Raw genomic sequence first — 18,399 nt, 5'->3', positions numbered from 1 at the left:
GATTGTGACCCCCTTAATCACATTATCTTGTGACTTGGGAACCATAACAATGTGTCTCCTTCCTGCATTGTAAACATAATTTCAGGTGACCCTGAAGCCCAGTTGTGGGAGCCACAGCTCACAGGAATCCTTCCACCATGTTTTCTTTAATGATTTCCTAGGCTACCTTTGCAGGCAAGGGAGGACATCCTATGTAGAACGGATGACGTTTAACCCACATCCTTGATGCCTGGAAAGATTCTGTCGTCTAACAAGTCCAGGTTCTGAATGCGTCACTGAATGGAGAGTGAAAAGCTCCACCAGTGCTTCTTAGTCTCTCTCTTCGTTGGCAAGTCTTCTCTTGACAAGCAGGGCATCTTAGCAGCCTCTCAGCCTAACCTACCTCAGCAGGTTGTTGTGGGGATTATATGGGGGGGGGGGCAGAATCATGTGCACCACATGGATCTCCTTGCAACGAGTAAATAAATACATGTAGAGCAGCCTCCCATCCCTGGAGCGCATAAGGTTCCAGGTTCATTCCCTGCTGCCTCCAGTTTTGAAAGGAGCAAATGCTCTACCAGCCTAGGCAGACGAAACGGAGTTGGGCAGCCACGTTTTGCGCAGCTTGGGCACAAACTTACGCAGACAAGTCTTAAGCGTCTTCCTCCCCACCATGCAACGTAAACTGCCTAAGTCTCCTTGCTTTTTCCCTTGGGTGGGGAAGAACCGCTCCGCTTCTGACACAGAGTCGCCTTCCCTGCTCCCGACGGGCTGGCTTCTCCTTCCCTCACCCTCTTCCCCAGGGATAGCTCAGTCGGTAGACTCTCCATCTCCGGGTCGTGGGTTCGAGTCCTCAGGGAATTGGACTAGATGACCCTGGTGCTCCCTTCCAACTCTACAATTCTAGGATTCTTCCCTCCCGCCGGCCTGAGCGAATGGGGGACGGGAGGAGAACTCGCTTCCTGGCACGCTTGGCGCTCCCTCCGCAGCGCCGCTTGCTACCAGTTGCCGACCCTGGCGGCGGCCGTGCGCTGTCACTACAACGCCGTCTGCTCCCGGGGCCGTCTGCAGCTGCCCGCTCCCCCCCCCCCCGCTTTATGCAAATGAGGGCAGAGCTCGGGCTGACGTGAGGAGAGAGGCGGGACGCGCGCGCTGGGGCGGAGTGGCGGCGGGGAGGGAGCGAGCGAGCGAGCAGCTGCCGGCTTCAGTGCCTGAGACTCGCGGGAAGGGGAAGGAGCTGGTGCTGTCCACTGCGCCGCTGGTGCTGAACCCGGGAATCCCGTCTGCTCGCTCGCTCCGCTCCTCAGCCCTCTTGGCCCCGCCCGCCCCGGAAGGCGTCCCGCCCCCCTCGCTTGCCACTCCGCCCCCCTGGTCAGAAGCAACTTGACCAAGGAGCTTACCGGACGTAAAGGAGGTTTTCTCTCTCTCTCAGTCCCGTGCTGTGTTCCTTGATGCTCAACTAAACGTGGACATTTCTTCGGAGTTTTGCCTACCCCAGATTATTGGGATCCTCCTTCCCTCCTCCCCCCCTCTTTTGCAACCTTTTGCATTTTGGACTTTCCCCCCTCCCCTTTGGTTCCTAAAGCAGAACACCTAAAAAGGAAGAGAATATATATCCACGATCCTTGCGACTAACAGGACATAACATTCTCCCCCTGCTTCCCTTTGGGGACTTTAGTGACTCTTCGATCAGGTAAGAGCGAAGGGGGATCTGGCTTGTGACAAATGCAAGCTCCTTTTGGCATTACCGTGGCTAAGGAAGCGGGTAGAGTTTGGGGGCGATGCCAAGGGACGGGGGAAAGTTGCGAGCCTGTTAGTCCGCAGCTTAATGTAAAGAAGGACGGAGCGGGGGGGGGGCGACATTTCGGCGGCTCTGCTCAAGATCTTCGTGGGCATAGTAAACAAGAGATGAATGCAGAATGAAGCCCGGGAGGCGGATGAGGTGGGGTGCTCGTGGCAAAGTTTTCCGCACACGCTTCTTCTGGTCGTGGTTTCGGGGCTTTTGAACAATGTTATTTCGCCTTGGAAGGGGAGATCGAGAGGTGTAAGCAGGCAGATTGATTTCCGTTCTTGTTGTTCTTGGTTTTAATTAAAACGCGTTAAAGAAGCTCCTCCGAAGAAACGACGGCGTTAGAGGGCGAGTAGATTTCTCATTGATTCCGACGGGAGAGAAGAAGGGGGCAGAGAGGGGGGTAGGATGTGAGGTCAGTCTGGGAAGCAGCGAGCAAAGCAGGAATTAGAGAGGATTTGTGGAGGAAATGCCTGATGTGCCCTGCGTGCGTGTGTGTGTAAGAAAGAGAGATCAGGCGTGATCCTTAGAGGTTGTGGAGGATGACGATGATCACAATCAGCCAGATCTGCCTGATATGAAACTTACGAAACTCGGTTTTACAAAGGACTTGACCCCTCTGTTCCCAAGGTCAGCCCCCAGGATTGAAAGTTCCCAGTTGTCTGTTCCACAGTATTGATTTGGTCAATGTCAGGCCTTCCCTCCAGGCTAGAAGTAGATGCAAATGTGAAGCTCCAGTTTAACAGCACAGTAGTATTACGTCTGGTGTTACAGATCCTCTCCTGTTTGGAAAAGAACTGGGGAACGTAGGCAGATGGAAATGTATCACTTTCCCACCCAAGTTTAACCTTTGGCAAGCCCTTCTCTATTCCAGGGATCTGCTAAGGTAGTTACTATGAGTTGCCAGACTTCTTTCTATACATAAACGAGAAGAAGCTGGGGGGTATTTACTATGTGAGTTAAATGCTGATTCTGGAGTGAAAATTTTATAGCCAGTTGGGAGGGAGATGACTGAACTGAAATGGGAAAGCACATTATGTTTCAGCCTGTATTGCATCATGTTGCAGATCACTCGGTTATCTGAGAAAATGTTTTTTTCTTTACATTCTAGAACCATAAGATATCAGTGACATTTGTATTATATCTGGTGTCCAGCATTTCCCCTATCAATCTCTCTCTCTCTCTCTCTTTAATGTTTGGTCTGGAAAGAATGAGCAGAGCAATGGCAGTTATGTTCCAAAGTATCATTAGTATTTCTTTACTTTAAAATTCTTTATTTAAAGTTGAACTGTGATGTTATAGTGAACATCTGCTAACATAATGCAGAGTTTTTCAGCAATTCAGAAATAGTGGGAAGTAAGATAAGCAACTGTTAGTAGGGAAAAGTTTTGAAAGCTAAACTCTAGTATTATGCTCATTTAATATTGAAATTTTAGCTTGAAAAACAATGAATTCAGTTCCTTCCATTAATCAGTTATTCCCCTTGATTAGGAGTAAGTGTAAAACATGCTGTGTTATGATTTACAGTCTAATGACTGCACACAAGTCTATTTCCAGGGTATTATATACTTCTTTATTAGTGTAAAAAATAAATGAACATTCTCATATGATCCCTTTCCTCAATTTGGGTATGAAGGAAGGGGATATGAAATGCCAGGATATCTGTTTTCAAAATATGTGAAGAAAACTATCATTAGTAACTATGGAAATGAAGAAAAGCATTAAGAGCTAGCTCTCTTGCAGTGCCAGGATAGACATGCAGAGGGCCTGAGCTTGTAAACATGTTTTTATATAATAATAAATGCATCCATGCAGATATTCTGGTTAAATGTTTCACGTACATATATACAGCTGTAAATGAATATGTCTTTTGCTGTTAATATAATCCAAAAATGGTTTACAATCAGAGCTTCCCAAACTTCATGTTGGTGACACACTTTTTAGACATGCATCATTTCGCGACACAGTAATTCAGTTTTGGAAACAAACCGGAGCTTAAACTAAGCCCTTATAAAAGCATTCCCCCGACACACCTGCACACTGCACCCAACACACGTCTGATCGACATCGTAGAAAGTTGTATATATCCAACTTGGAAAGAGAACTTAATATTCTTTGGAATCCCAGAAGACATGGACTAAGTTACTTCTTCAGTCTCTGCTCCAAGTCTCTTCCTTATGAGAAAATGGTTCCACTGTTGGGACCACAGCTAATATAAAGATGGGGAGGGTGTGTGCACCATCCTGAGCTCTTTGGAGAAAAGGTGTGATATGAATATAAAATATTAAAAATGCATATTCTTCACATGATAGTTGCAACATCAAGTGATGAGTTGCAAGTGTAAATGGGCCATCACAGATACAACACAGTAATACAACTTGAATTTTGTACCATATCATCTCAAGCATCATGCTTTTCAATAGCTAGTTCACAGCTGCCAGCCACCATGTACAGCAACCAAGTGATGGCTAATGAAGGCCCTAGTCCTAAACACTTTTAACTGAATTTAATCCTTTTTGATTAATACAGAATATCCAAGCTTGTGCATTTAGGACTGTAGGCCTTGTTAAAATGGCAATCTTAGAGTACCAACTGATCTAAAATAATATACCTCCCTTTCACAATGGACTTTCTGCAATCTTCAGTGCAGTTTTGAACTTCATGATTGGGATTCTCCTTAGCCCTATCAAGTTGTTACAATGTGAGTACACAGTAGTTGTGTGTGTGTGTAGCCCTTTCCTCATCACATGGCTCCTTCCAGCAAATATTTAATCTTTCATGGTTCTAAGTTACATAGGAAACCTACATTAGTAGAGGAGAAGTTGGCTTCTCAACATGTGGAAGGTGATATTCCCTGTAATAGGGGTGTGATGATGGTTTCTGAGTGCAATTTAAAGTGCTGGTTCTTTCCTTTAAAGTTCTAAACTGCTAAATATCTAAATACCCAAATGACTGACCCTTGCCACACCAGCCTGCTTGTGTCCTGAAGCAGGAGAGACCATGCTTCAGTTAGACCTGCCTGAATATTTGAGACCTGCAAAGGATACCATGTTGGTGGTTCCATCACTATGTTGAGTGCAGGAGTAGTGGTACATGAGATGGCCTTCTTTGTGTGGCCCCTAGGTTGTGGAATGCTCTCCTCTCTAGGATGCATATGGCATCATTGTACATATTTTGACAATAGGCAAAGAGATGCCTTTTTTTGCAGAGGCTCTTGTGAGATGGAAGTTGACATCAGAATATACATTCCATTACACTGTTGTTTTATTTTGTGATTGCTGCTGATTCAGGTTAATTTATGGCCTTGTAATGTTTATGAATTTCATTGTTTGTTGTATTGAGTGGGATGTAACCTACCCTTGGACTCCATGATGGAGGGTGGACTTTAAATGTGTGTGTGTCAGTTAGTCTTTATTAGAAGTGTATTATGTTTCTACAAAGGCGTGGGCCTTTTCCTTGGAGATGCCACATGAAGACCTTTCTATTTCATACAATTGGAAGGGACCCTGAGGGCCACAGTAGTTGGTTTTTGGAATTGTATTCTGTTTTTAGCTTTCTTCTCTTCTCTTATTACATTTTCTTATGCTGATTTGTTGGTTTTAAATAGTATTTATATTGTACATGAATTAATTTTATTCATACTTTTGTTCATTGCTCACCGAAAACTTTTTATGAAGGTGGTTAACACATATTTTTACTGAATGAATGAATGAGCAACTATATATAAATGCTACAGAACATAGATATCCAGATAGTCAGAATTACACACAAGGCTTTTGATACTATACTATTACAGGGATAAACTCATGGCACATCAGGTTATAGGATTGGGCTGACAGGTTGCAATTAGAACATTTTATTGCCACAGAAAGTCAATTTTGTTCCCTTGACCGTGTTTAATCATGTCCAATTCGAAGTGCAGTGCCTTGGTCTCATAATTCATGAGAATATGAAGTTTAAAGAGTTCAGTTTGAAGCACAGCTGGCAAAACTGATTGCTTGAAGTGTGTTAATGTTTACTGTATTTGCATTTGAATTAATGGAAGGTGGTGTCCAGCAGGGTTTTATAGAAGGAGATTCTAAAGTGTTTGGCATGTGGTGATGTACTTGAGAAGTACTTGAACACACTAAATTGAGTATGATTCAAGGTTGTTTGTTAGCAGAGTTGAAGAGCTTTTAAAAAAGTAATGTGGTTATTTCATAGAGCAAGGTGTATAAAATTTTCATTTGTATGGGTTATAACTGTAGGCTGAAAACTGAAGACTATTGTAGATAAGTGTAGACTGAGGACTGAAATGTTTTCATTGTTACTGAACTTCCATGATCTCTTTAAATAATAAAGAACATAGGCAATGATCATTGACCTAGAAAAGCACATTAAAAATGAAAATTATTTGTTGGAATGCTTGGATGATGAAATCAGCACATCATCATGACTTCATTTCATGCAGGACCCATAAGGTTTCACATTTTCCTACATGGTAGCAATTTTGAATAATCAAGGCTAATTGTAAAGGTTTAACCATATCTGGAAAAGTTGTTTGTTCTGCAAACTTTGGGGTGGTTCCATATAAGTAACCATACACAATTGCTGCAGATTTACTAGTGTTCTCCTCTGTAGCTTGCCAATGGGTGAACCATATCCGCAGGCTGGGATGGTATAGAAGTGGACCTAAGGACTCCTGCTGAGTGAGGTGACTTATGAGTCATCTGAGTTCTCCTCAAGCCAACACTGGAACCTAGATGCAGGGGCCATGTCACAGGCATTTATAATTCATTTCATTGCCGGGGGCGGGGCAGCTCCAGGCACACATTCCTTGTCACAATCAGCTGCCCTCCACACTATACTTGAATAGGTAACCTTCATGTGCTTATTGGAGCCCCTGGACCTGCAAATGATTTCTGGGTCAGTATTTTTTTTTTTTAATGCATACAAGTAATTTATGTCTGGCCACCATTCTTTGTATTGGTTTTGAAAAGATTGTCTTCAGGAGTAGCCATATGAGTGCAAAACAACAAGTTCACCGTGGCCATTGTCAATGATATATATGTTGTTGTTTTTACAGAACTTTTACAGAAAATGGTGGTGTATGAAACAGTTCTTAAGCTTATGCCTGTGCCTTGAGGTCATGAATGGACCAGTACAGGTTCATCAGACTCTACTGAGCATTATCCAATTCATACTGACAGTGGCGTGGCATGTGGAGGCCCACAAGTGTGGTTGCCCCAGGCATGAAATTGTTAGGGGAAGAAAATTTAAACACCTCAATACAACTGTGCACATCCATTGCTGGGCTGCACCTCAATATGAACCAGGAAGTGACCTCTGCAGATAACAAAATGACTCTTTTTTTCTTATCTCTGCAGTTGCAATCTCCTGAGTGACATGGATGCCATTAGGCAGTTGAATGCGCATGTGTAGTTCTGTCTGTATCCCTCCCACCCACCCGCTCTGTGGGCCCGGGCTCTGGCAAACCCATACTATGCCACTGCATACTCATAAATCTTATTACTTTCTTCATGCCAAGGCCTTAATCTCTGTCAAATAGTTGAGGAGCTGGAAGCATAAGGATAAGAAAATCAAGTTGTCCCCCCCCCCCCAAAGAAAGATTGAGAACTAACATTTTGGTGGAATGGTTATATTTATTGAAAAGAGAATGAACAGGTGTCAGAGTGGCCCTAAATTGGTCAGGGCCTTGGGTTGCCTTCTTGCCCCTTAGGAAATTCCTGTGGAGTTTCCTTCAGGTTAAAGTGTGTGTGTAGCAAATTTGCCACTGTTAAAGGTGGAAGTACCCATATGAAAATTAAGAAAATAATTTTAAAGAAGAAGCTTTAGCTCAGTAAAGCTCATTATTTGCACATGAAGGTGCAGATCCAAGCTGGTTTTCATGATCATTGGACACATGGCAGCAACTTGGAAATCTGCTGGAAATCTCGGTACTTGACACTAATGTTAGAAACTGGGATAGAAAAGCTAAGAGACAAATGGCTCCTAGGACCTGAGTTGTGGGCACCAAAACAGAATGTCTCGTCATCATTTGAGGTGCTTACAAATGCAGAATCTTTAGGTGTGAAATGTGCCTGGCACTCTGCTAATTTCAAACCCTGCTTTACATATAAGTAAGTAAAACAGGCATCTCCATGGCCAGGCTTGTACTTTAAGCACTGACAACATTTAAGATGTTTCTGTAAAAAATGCAGAAAGATAATAATTTGCATGGTAGAACCTTCAAATGTTGCACATAGCAATTATAGACAGGTTCCTAGCAAATAAACAACAAACTTCATAGTTAAATTACTTAATCTACTGTTTCTAATAGTAACTTTAGTGAAAAGATATAAAATACCAGAGCAGGGGAATGTCTCTAACAGAGAGCTTGAAAATGTGGGGCTGAAAGCCCTCTTTTTACTGCCAGTAAAATATAGCTGTACTGGTTATGGGCAAAACAGACCATTGGTCTGACTAGGCATAAGACACTGTTCTGACTTCAAGGAATGGATAAATAAGAAAGTAAAGTATTGCCAAAAGGATGTGTGTTATAATGTACCGTTCATTTCTCCCCCATTTGCCCTTCTCACATTACAAAAGACATTCAACTCAATTTAAAAGCAATACATTTAAAGACCGCGAATGTACTTTTTATGCAACCTATAATTAACTGTGAGCCTTCACTGCCATTTGATTCTATTGAAAATAATTACTTAGCAGGACTGAATCATGAACAAAGTAATCAGAGGTGGAGGTTTAAAAATTTCAAACACATTTCTGCAAAAATAGAAACACTCCTGTGCACAGAAATAATAGTTCATTATTGAGGTTGCATGTGGACGACTACTGCTCACACCTTATGGCACAGTCACTTGTGCAACCACTGGCTAGAGGAGGGGCAACCAGTGTGGTATCCTCCAGGAGTTGTTGGACTACAGTTCCCATCATCCTTGACCACTGGTCAGGATGGTCAATCAATGGCTCAGGCTAATGGGAGTTGGAGTGCAACAACATATGGAGGACACAACTTTGGCGATTCCTAAATCAAAAGGATTATCATGAAACTAAAAAAGTCCAAAGGACAATCTACTTTTCTACAAAGTAGGAATAAAATAAGGTTCATGAATAGGTGGTGGAGTCTTTCATGTATTGTTCAACTTCGGGCAATTCTGTTTCACAGAGACTGAAAATAACCCTGTATTATGGGAGAGAAATATCTGACCATCTGAATCTACTCTAGATTTTAAAATGCTGACCTTTAGATTAATTATTTGCACAGTACATGTCCATACCCCCCCCCAATTAATCTCTTTGAGTCAATGTGATACATTGGGTATTTGATTGGACAGACCAAGCTAGCACACAGTTATTATGCATCAGAATGGAATATCTATATATGTATCATTCCTAGTATATGTTATAATTATCCAGTGCACAACTGTGCATATGTATATTTTGTGTAGATATTTGAGATCAGCTGTTGTATGAATTGTTCTCCAAGAGGGCGAGCTCACCAATCAGATCATGTACTTTATAAAGGAAGTGTGCAAAGTGCAACTGAGGTATCAATACAGGTTTTTTTTTAAGGGTATGCTTCCTATGTGTACCTGAGGCTTCTTAGAACAGTGGCATAATGTGAGAGGTGAATAGGGTAGAAGCTGTAGGCTTGCTGCCATAGACATGGAAGGAAAATTGCTGCATTTTCCCAAGGCTTATGTTCCTGTGGATTTACCCTTGTTCTCTAGCAAGAAGACTGCTGTCTTTTCTTCTTGGGCATTGCATTTTTTAAAAACGATTTTTGCATCTCACTATTTGCTTTCGTTTCTCAGTAGTTAACTGCCTTGTTATTTATTTTTAATTGTTGAGGCTTCTACTTAAGAGACAGACTCTCAAAGATCCCCATGGAATAGGTCCTAGGCGACTCCCTTGTTTTCATGAAAGATGATGTAACATCAACTCCAGAGACCAAAAGTCTGACAAAACAAAAGGTGAATCGTGGGAGGATAAGGGAAAAAAAATACAATTTCCAGACTATGAAGACTCCCATAGGTCTTTGCACAAGGCACTTCCTCCCTCAGTATCCTCAACTTCCCAAAATGAATGGAAAGTTTGTCATGATGTGCCAAAAGAGATTTCAGAAATTGGAGGTTATACTTTCTAGCCCCTCCTGCATTTATTACTTAAAATTGATTTCTGGGTCCCTGTCTCTACCTTCTGCAGGTCAGTTGAGGGAAGATTCATCAATACTAGAGAAGGATGGGAGAGCAGGAGATGTTCAGAGAAGAGGTCAAATGCACCTACTTCTCAAAAATTGCCTAATGCTCTGCAATTCACATAAGAGTTTTGCTATCTCATTGTCTTAGCGTGACATGAAAATTGTGTGGCAGTTAGCTAATGGACCCTGTACTGGCTTCTTGGCTCAACCTAGCAGATCTCTGGGACCATCCTCGCATCTTTTGACCTGAAAGGCTGTAGAACCTGAAGCTGACCTTGATCTCCACCCTATTCCTCCCATACCATCATTGCATTCCATTTGCACCACTTTTCTCATTTTCTCAAAAAGTCAGTCAGTCTTTTGAAGTCCATCTAGGTGGGCAGCCTCCTTTGTGATAATCATGTCCTTTGTTTCCCCGCATTGTGTCCTCCCCATTCTCTGCAAACTGTGAAAATTCTCATGTATCTACGTATTTCCCTAATCCTTTGTCCTTCATAAAGCAGGACATAAGCACTAGTTTGGAGTGGAATGGTCTTCCTTATCTTGCCTTCCATTCACCCTTATGCAACGATGATCTCTGGGCCCTCTAATTTTGCCAGTGCTGTTATAGGTGGCATACTGATTCACAGCTACTGCAGCTTTAGGCACAGTTGTAACAAATAACTTAAAAGTGAAAGATTCTTTATCCCTGTACTAATCTCCTGACTCATAAAGTCCCCAGCCAGATGCTTGTTGTCTTTTTATTTATTTTTAAAAAAAACTCGCATAAAGCAATCCACAGGGTATTTGCAGATAGGTCATACAGGCTAACGTATTTTTCCCCCCTTCAAAAAAGGACTTCACCAGCGACAATGGAGTTCTGAAATATTAATCCTTAGACTCTTGGTCGTCCACTGCTCCTGTAATCCATTAGAATTACATTAAAATTCCTGCTCTATTTGACTACTCAGTAAGTGGTAATCTGGTGGTTACAATGAAAGGGAAAATTTGTATGGTTTTCCTATTGCTAGTTTTGATAGTGTGTGTATATTTCCTTATTGCTGGTTTTGCTAGACAAATCTATTCTGGTAAATGCTATGTTTAATATTAATGTGTGGGGCGATTTATTTATTTACCTGGGACATTAGGACCCAAATAATATAAATTATGTTTAATCCTTGTGTTGTGCTAAGCAGTGCCTGGATTGCTGACATTGTCTCCACTGAATTTGTTGTTTGGTGTTCCCTAGCTGCTACCAGAATGTAATTCAGAGAATTATTACCAGGGAGAAATAATTGAGTGTCTTGTATTTTCATGATCCTTTTGCCTTCAGCAGGGAGGGATGGTAGTGTTATAGGCACCTTACAGCTTTCATCTAAAGCTTTAGCCGAGCTCCTTATGCACCTGAAATTAAAAAGTGGCACCCCTGTAGGCCAATAAACCTGTGGATTAATATATTTGTGCCCTTTTACATATTTTTATTTCTTGGTCTATATTACCTGCTGCTCAGGGCTCATAGCTAGTAAATTTCCTTTTGCATATCGACATTAAAAAAAGAGGTTTGTGTGATATATTCGTTACTGCAGTCTGACAGCTTTCTTTCTAAAATTATGGGATTTTGAAACCCTACAGCACCATACAAAATTAGTTTACCAGGTTGAGAAGGGCTGCTACATTAGCTTTGTGGCAGGTAGGTTGCTGTTGCTGACCAGGTGGAAAAAGGGCAAGATGGCAGGAAGGTTGCTGCAATGCAAATTATTATTATTATTATTATTATTATTATTATTATTATTATTATTATTATTTCTTTATTGGTTTCCCCAGCCACTCTGGTTGGCTTCCAACAAAATATTAAAAATACATTAAAAACATCAGTCAGATGTCTTCTAAAAGTCAGATAGTTGTTTATTTCCTTGACATCTGATGGGAGGGCATTCCACAGGCAGGTGCCACTACTGAGAAGGCCCTCTGCCTGGTTCCCTGTAACCTCACTTCTTGCAGGGAGGGAACCACCAGAAGGCCCTCGGCGCTGGACCTCAGTGTCTGGGCAGAACAATGGGGGTGAAGATGCTCCTTCAGGTATACTGGACCAAGGCCATTTAGGGCTTTAAAGGTCAGCACCAACACTTTGAATTGTGCTCGGAAATGTACTGGGAGCCAATGTTAAGTCTTTCAAGACCGGTATTATGTGGTCTTGGCAGCCGCTCCAAGTCACCAGCCTAGCTGCCGCATTCTGGATTAGTTGTAGTTTCCAGATCACTTTCAAAGGTAGCCCCACATAGAGCGCATTGCAGTAGTCCAAGCGAGAGATGCACTGGCAGAGCCCATTGGTGGGCCTGCAGGTACATTTTCAACCTGACTACCTCCCAGCTGTTTTGCCTCCCCCCACCTTTCGTAAGCAACAACAACCCACCTGCCTGGACATTAGCCAAGATGTTTCACCCCATTCAGAAATATAATTTGCCTATTGGATTCTGCTGCCCTTGGATATTTTAGTGTGCATGTGTCTAGAAATGTAGCACTCCCACTCCAAAGTACTTTGGAAACTCAGATGCAGCTCCCCAGGCAGTGACTTCTCCATCAGCTCTATGAAGAAGACAGCTCCACTTCTGCCCCCTTTTGTGAACTCATACATGCTTACAATGAATTGCTGGATTTGGGCAAATAACTTTTCAAAATATTTCTAATTGATATTCAATGAACAGTGTAAGATGCGTATCTAAATTTGATCATCCTTGGCATTTTTAGTGAAACATTGATGTGATTGAAAATCCTTTGGCACACCCATCATGGCTGGGTAAAAAGGTAAAGGTAAAGGGACCCCTAACCATTAGGCCCAATCGTGGCCGACTCTTCGGTTGCAGCGCTCATCTCGCTTTATTGGCTGAGGGAGCCAGCGTACAGCTTCCGGGTCATGTGGTCAGCATGACTAAGCCACTTCTGGCAAACCAGAGCAGCGCATGGAAACGCCGTTTACCTTCCTGCCGGAGCGGTACCTATTTATCTACTTGCACTTTGACGTGCTTTGATGTACTTTTGAACTGCTAGGTTGGCAGGAGCTGGGACCGAGCAATGGGAGCTCACCCCGTCGCAGGTATTCAAACCGCCGACCTTCTGATTGGCAAGTCCTAGGCTCTGTGGTTTAACCCACAGCGCCACCTGCATCCCATCATGGCTAGGTAGCATAATGAGCCAAGGAAAGCATTGGCTCCCTTAGCAAAGTTTCCTTTAGTCAAATGTGAGAGTATCAGCAGCAGCATTCTGCTCTGCTTTGTCGACCCTGGCCAAATTGTTAGTATAACTGAATAGCACTGTGGTCAAAACTTGGATTATAAGACAACACAGTGGAACAATGCTCAAAGCTAAAAGCCATACCCCAGTCCCTAAGCTCTGCATCTGTATGGTTCAAAAGTAAGGCTAATGTTGAGAGAAACTTTGAGCACTGAAAAGTTGGGCTTATATTGTGAGCTTATTTAAGTCTAAAATTGTAGGTATACATTTCTTTTTCAGCTTAAAAGCAACTAAGAACTATGGCTGATATCCAAAGTGCTACTCTTTGACATTCTCTGTCTTTGAACAGCAGGCCCTTGCGCTATATCACAGATTGCTCTTGAAATATCCCTTGGTTAACCAAAAAAAAAAAGCCCAAGTCTCCATTGGGAGCACAGAATTAGCTGCACTGTTGTTTGGTTCTTATTTCTTAAAAATAAATTTCACTAAATTAACTTCCTTAATTTTTTTAATGTATATTAAAAATACACACATTTTCCATGCTCACCAACAGACCGGTGAATGCTTCTCTTACAAGTTTAATTTTAACAGGCCCACACTTAGGCTGGACTGTTTATTCAAAAGGGAAAAGTGTGAAAAAAAGTATGAAAAGTGGAAACATTTTTTTCACCCACTTCAAGGATGTGACACAATCTATAAATCACTGCTGCAATGTGGCCCTGTGTTCAGATCAATACAGGTCAAATGCAGATCAAATTCAGGTCAAATGCACTTAGTGGAGTCTCACTTGGTAGACAGGCCCAGTAGGATTTCCATGAAGAAAAAATTAGATAGCTCCTGCTATCAGATATATTTTTGGAGAGATTGCAACATAATTTCCCCTACTGCCACTATCATCTTCATGGGAGCAATTATTATTTGTTACATTTCTTCACCACTTACTACACAAAGTGTCCTGAAGCGACCTACAATTTTTTTAAAAAAGAAAAGAAAACCCTATACAGTTCTGTGTAAATCTCTCAGGGATGTATCCCTTCAGCCCCCTGGGTATGTTTATAGTCGCAGTAAAGAATTGGGAGAAGATAACTCTCCTTGCTAAGTGAGCCTTGGGTATAGGAACATAACATTAACATCACATCATTGCTATCCAGCATTCATCAAAATGCACATGTCAGGGCACAGCGCTGTCTTCAGCATATGCGCCACCAGGGTGCAAAGATCCACCCAGCGCCCCCAAATTTAGTTTAGCCCCCAAATTAACTTTTATTATGCTTATGTCAGACACCACGCTTATGCCTTAGCTCTTGTTTACAAAAGAAGGGAGGAAAAAGAAACAAACTTTTTATTTGCTCATTTATTTACAATACACCACCACCACATTTAAAACATCAGTCGTGTCAAAGGTGCCGCTGACCCTGCTGCTGCGTAGCAGCTCAATACAATACGTAACATAATATTTTGATGTAAGAGTTAATTTTGTGTACACGGCGCTGTTGAGAATGACAAGTGCCATCGTTGAGTCTGACAAGCGCCGCCATTGTGAATGATGTCACAAGCATCTTTGGTAAATGAGCGCACAAAGTCGAAAGTCCTTTAGTGAAACAGGTATACATTTCGGTAATACCTATGTATATATGTATTTTGTTTTTCTAGTTTGATCAAAGTTATTTATTATTTCATAACAGGTAGATAATTAAGAGCTTAGGTGGCTTCAGCAGCGGGCGCCTGGTGCCCCCCAGAATTCAGCGCCCGGGTGCCCCGCACCCCTGGGTAAAGACGCCCCTGTCAGGGGAGTCCCACCTCTGTAAGGACATAGCAAGGCAAATGATGCACAAGGAGTGTCCTTAACTCAATAATGCCCCAGTGTACACATCTTATATTTCATGACCAGCCCTTTCTAAATGCCAAAACCAAATTAGTGAAGTGCCACTCCCAGTTAGAAGTCCCTGTAGTGTGAAAAAGAGGGTTCTAAACAGCCAACCAAGGAGTCCCTCCACAAATTCCTACTTAGCCTCTTGAAAAGGTAACTAACGGAGCCCCCACTGCTGTAGGGATGGTGCCACAAAGAGAGTGTGAGGCAGAGCTGGCTTAAATAGCTAGCTACCAGCGTCTTCCCCATGTGGTTCTCCTACTCCACCCCTTCCTTCAGGAGTAAATCTCCCGAGACTTGTTTAAGCAAGGACAGATGTAGGCAAACTCTCCTCTGCCTCTAGATAGGGAGCCACAATACAGAAGTTTTAAACAACATCAAAAGAATAAAACAACATTATTTACTAAAAGCAAATGTTATAAAAAGGAGAAATCTTACTCTGCCGCATTAAAAATGAATATCACAGCATCATTTATTGCAAGTGCTCATCCTGCAATATGATAAAAAGGATGACTCTTACCCCACCCTACTAAAAGTTGAGCACCACAACAGTCTGGGGTATCATGCTACCATATGTTCCCAATTAAAAACCAAGTGCCTGCATAAAGAGGAACGCCTTTGCCTGGCGCCTCAAAGTTTATAATGATGGCACCAGGCACATCTCCCCAGAGAGAGCATTTAGGAACAATTAAGCTCTCAGAATATTTATGTGCTTTGAATACTCAGCTTGTTTGTCACCAGTATTCATGAATTTGTTATTGCTTTTGACAAGCCTCTAAGATGCAGTATGAGATTAGTTTTGTTTGTACCACAGCTGTCCTAATAGCAACCTTAGTGTTAAAGGACTTGAGTTTCCATGCTCCTGGTACACCCCCTGCCCATCCACTAATCACATACATTATTTCCCCCACGAGTTTTCTAGCCTTTAAATTTCATACTATTTGCTTAATTTGGTATCCTTGAAATCATATTTGTGATTCATTGTGGTGGTTATGAGTTGAAGCCGATGTGTCTATGTGTACAAAAATTATTCCTTCTATCCATTCTATCTGTCATTCCTTGCCAGCTGAGAACATTTTAATTTATTTATACATATTTATTCAAAATATTTCCAACTCGTCCTTCAGACTTGGATTTTCAAGGCAGCTTACAAAAACATATTAAAGCCATAGACATAGTAATACCATAGTAACAAATTCCAAGGGAGGGAGGGAGATTTCCCATAATTCTCATATCTGGGGTGGTGCTTTTGCAGCCTTCTAGGTGCCCCAGGGGTGGAAGGGCCCTTTTGCCACAGTTGATGCCCCTGTCTCTTGGTGAGTTCTGGAGAAGGGAAAAGGGTAGTGAGCCTTGGCAGGAGTAGCTCACTAAGTGGCATGGACCCACATCAATAACCTCCCAGCAGGAGTGGCACTCCTGCTTTGTAGGAAGGGTGATGCATTGGCAATGGCAGGGCTTCCTGGGCATGCTGGATTGTGGGAGCAATGATGGTGTATTCAATTTCTGTCCTCCTGCTACTCCCAAAGGAGTCCAGTGCAGCAAACACTGAGGAGTTAAAACAATGCAATTTCAAACAAAACAAAACAAAATCATATTTAGGAACAATTTTAAAATGGACTAAAAACATGTCAAAACAGAATATATATATATATGTGGCATTTGGTGGATTAGCATTCTATGGCTTTTAAAATGTGTTTGTTAGAGGGATTTTGTTGATTTGTTTTTGCTTTTTGTGCATAATGTAATTTGTGTTCTCATTTTGTATTGTATGCTGTGATCTGCCCTGTGTTCTTAGTTCGAAGGCATGCAAATTCAATAAAAAACAAAATAATACATAATAAAAATGTTTTTAAATGACCATATACCCTCCACTGCCTGGCTCCACTGGTGAGTCCACAAAGCACCAGCTTCACTGCCAGCTGGGGCCTCACAATAAGTGACAATGATGTTGCTGTCAGGAGGCTATTGCTGCAACTCTGTCCCACTGGGCAAACCACTGCTGGTGGGTGGGGGCTTTAGTCATTCAAAGCAACAAGGAGGTGTCATAGAGAAGGAAGCAGGAATACTCTCATTAACATCATTGGGAATAGAACATGGTTTCAAATTCTGGAATTTGACAACAAACTGTCTCCCCTAATTCTGAAGAAACCAGGTAGTTCACCCAGCGCCGCAGAAAGCAACCAAATAATTTAAATACAAACTAACTTGCATGATAAATTATGGAAATGAAAGGATGCCCTGACAACATTCTATGAACACTAATAAAACTGTTCATTATCAAATAAGCGAGGGGAGTCTGAATATTTCAGTTTCTCTATTGAACATGGCAAATGCGTCTTGGCAACAGGACAATTTATTTCAGGAAATACCAGCAATATCCGTAAAGGGATACAGTTCCTGAAATGTTCTCTCACTATAACAGGTACACAGAAATCTGCACTATCCTTTATGAAGTCTCAAAAGAAAAACATTCTCAGCCGTTACATCTATATGAGATTATTACATAATTTGACTTCAATCCATAGAGTGTACATGAAACAACAGGGGCGATCGATACAAAGCTTTCTACATTGCCCTAAACCTCATTTTTTTGGGCAGGGGGTGGAGGGATGTGTATGGAACCTGAATCCAACCTTCTGTTCTCCTTGAACACCTAATTCTGGAGGGGGTTGACTATTGACATGGGAAGACAACGTTCACACACGGCATCCTTTTACACATGGGGCTAGCCATCCGGCTAGAGATGTATTTACAGAAGTCTGCTTCCCTGTCCATCTAATTCCTAGAGGACTTGGTGTTCTCAAGCTGCCATGCCTAATCCATTTGTAAGCACAATCACACATAAGCTTAGATAATGCTGTCAGGAAACCTTGTTGACTAAAATGTGGTATTGGATATACAATTGCTGGACAAACCAAATGCTAAATATTAAAGAAAAAATATATTTGAAGCACAGCAATATGATAGTAAGTAAGAGGTGTCATGATAGAAGTATATAATATTATGCATGGCATGGAGAAAATGGAGGGAAGAGAAAAGCTTTTCTCTCTCATAACACTAAGATTCATGGGAATCCAATGAAGATATTGGAAGATTTGGGACAGATAAAATAAAGTACTTCTTCATGCAGCACATAGTTAAACTGTGGGAACTCCCCCCCTGAGAAGGCAGTGAAGGCCAACAACTTAGATTGGCTTTAAAACAGGCATAAGCAAACTCAGCCCTCCAGATGTTTTAGGACTACAACTCCCATAATCCTTAGCTAACAGGACCAGTGGTCAGGGATGATGGGAGTTGTAGTCCCAAAACATCTGGAGGGCTGAGTTTGCCTATGCCTGCTTTAAAAGA

At 42.0% G+C, this 18,399-nt stretch overlaps 1 protein-coding gene across 4 annotated transcripts in view; it reads left to right on the top strand.

Moving 5' to 3' along the window:
- The first annotated feature begins 1,188 nt into the window (after nucleotides 1-1,188).
- Nucleotides 1,189-18,399, top strand: part of FSTL5 (follistatin like 5) — a 319,455-nt gene continuing 302,244 nt past the window's right edge. For 3 of the 4 annotated variants that reach the window (XM_028743546.2, XM_028743544.2, XM_028743545.2), the window contains exon 1: nucleotides 1,190-1,672. The gene's annotated coding sequence lies outside the window, so the exon portion shown is untranslated. Of the gene's footprint in view, nucleotides 1,673-18,399 lie in introns of all 4 variants that reach the window. The other variant, XM_028743543.2, reaches the window with a different exon arrangement.

This window comes from Podarcis muralis, chromosome 9, assembly GCF_964188315.1.
Source record: "Podarcis muralis chromosome 9, rPodMur119.hap1.1, whole genome shotgun sequence".
Taxonomy (NCBI): Eukaryota; Metazoa; Chordata; class Lepidosauria; order Squamata; family Lacertidae; genus Podarcis; species Podarcis muralis.
The sequence above is the reverse complement of the archived record's forward strand: the minus strand, read 5'-3'. Positions and strand labels throughout refer to the sequence as shown.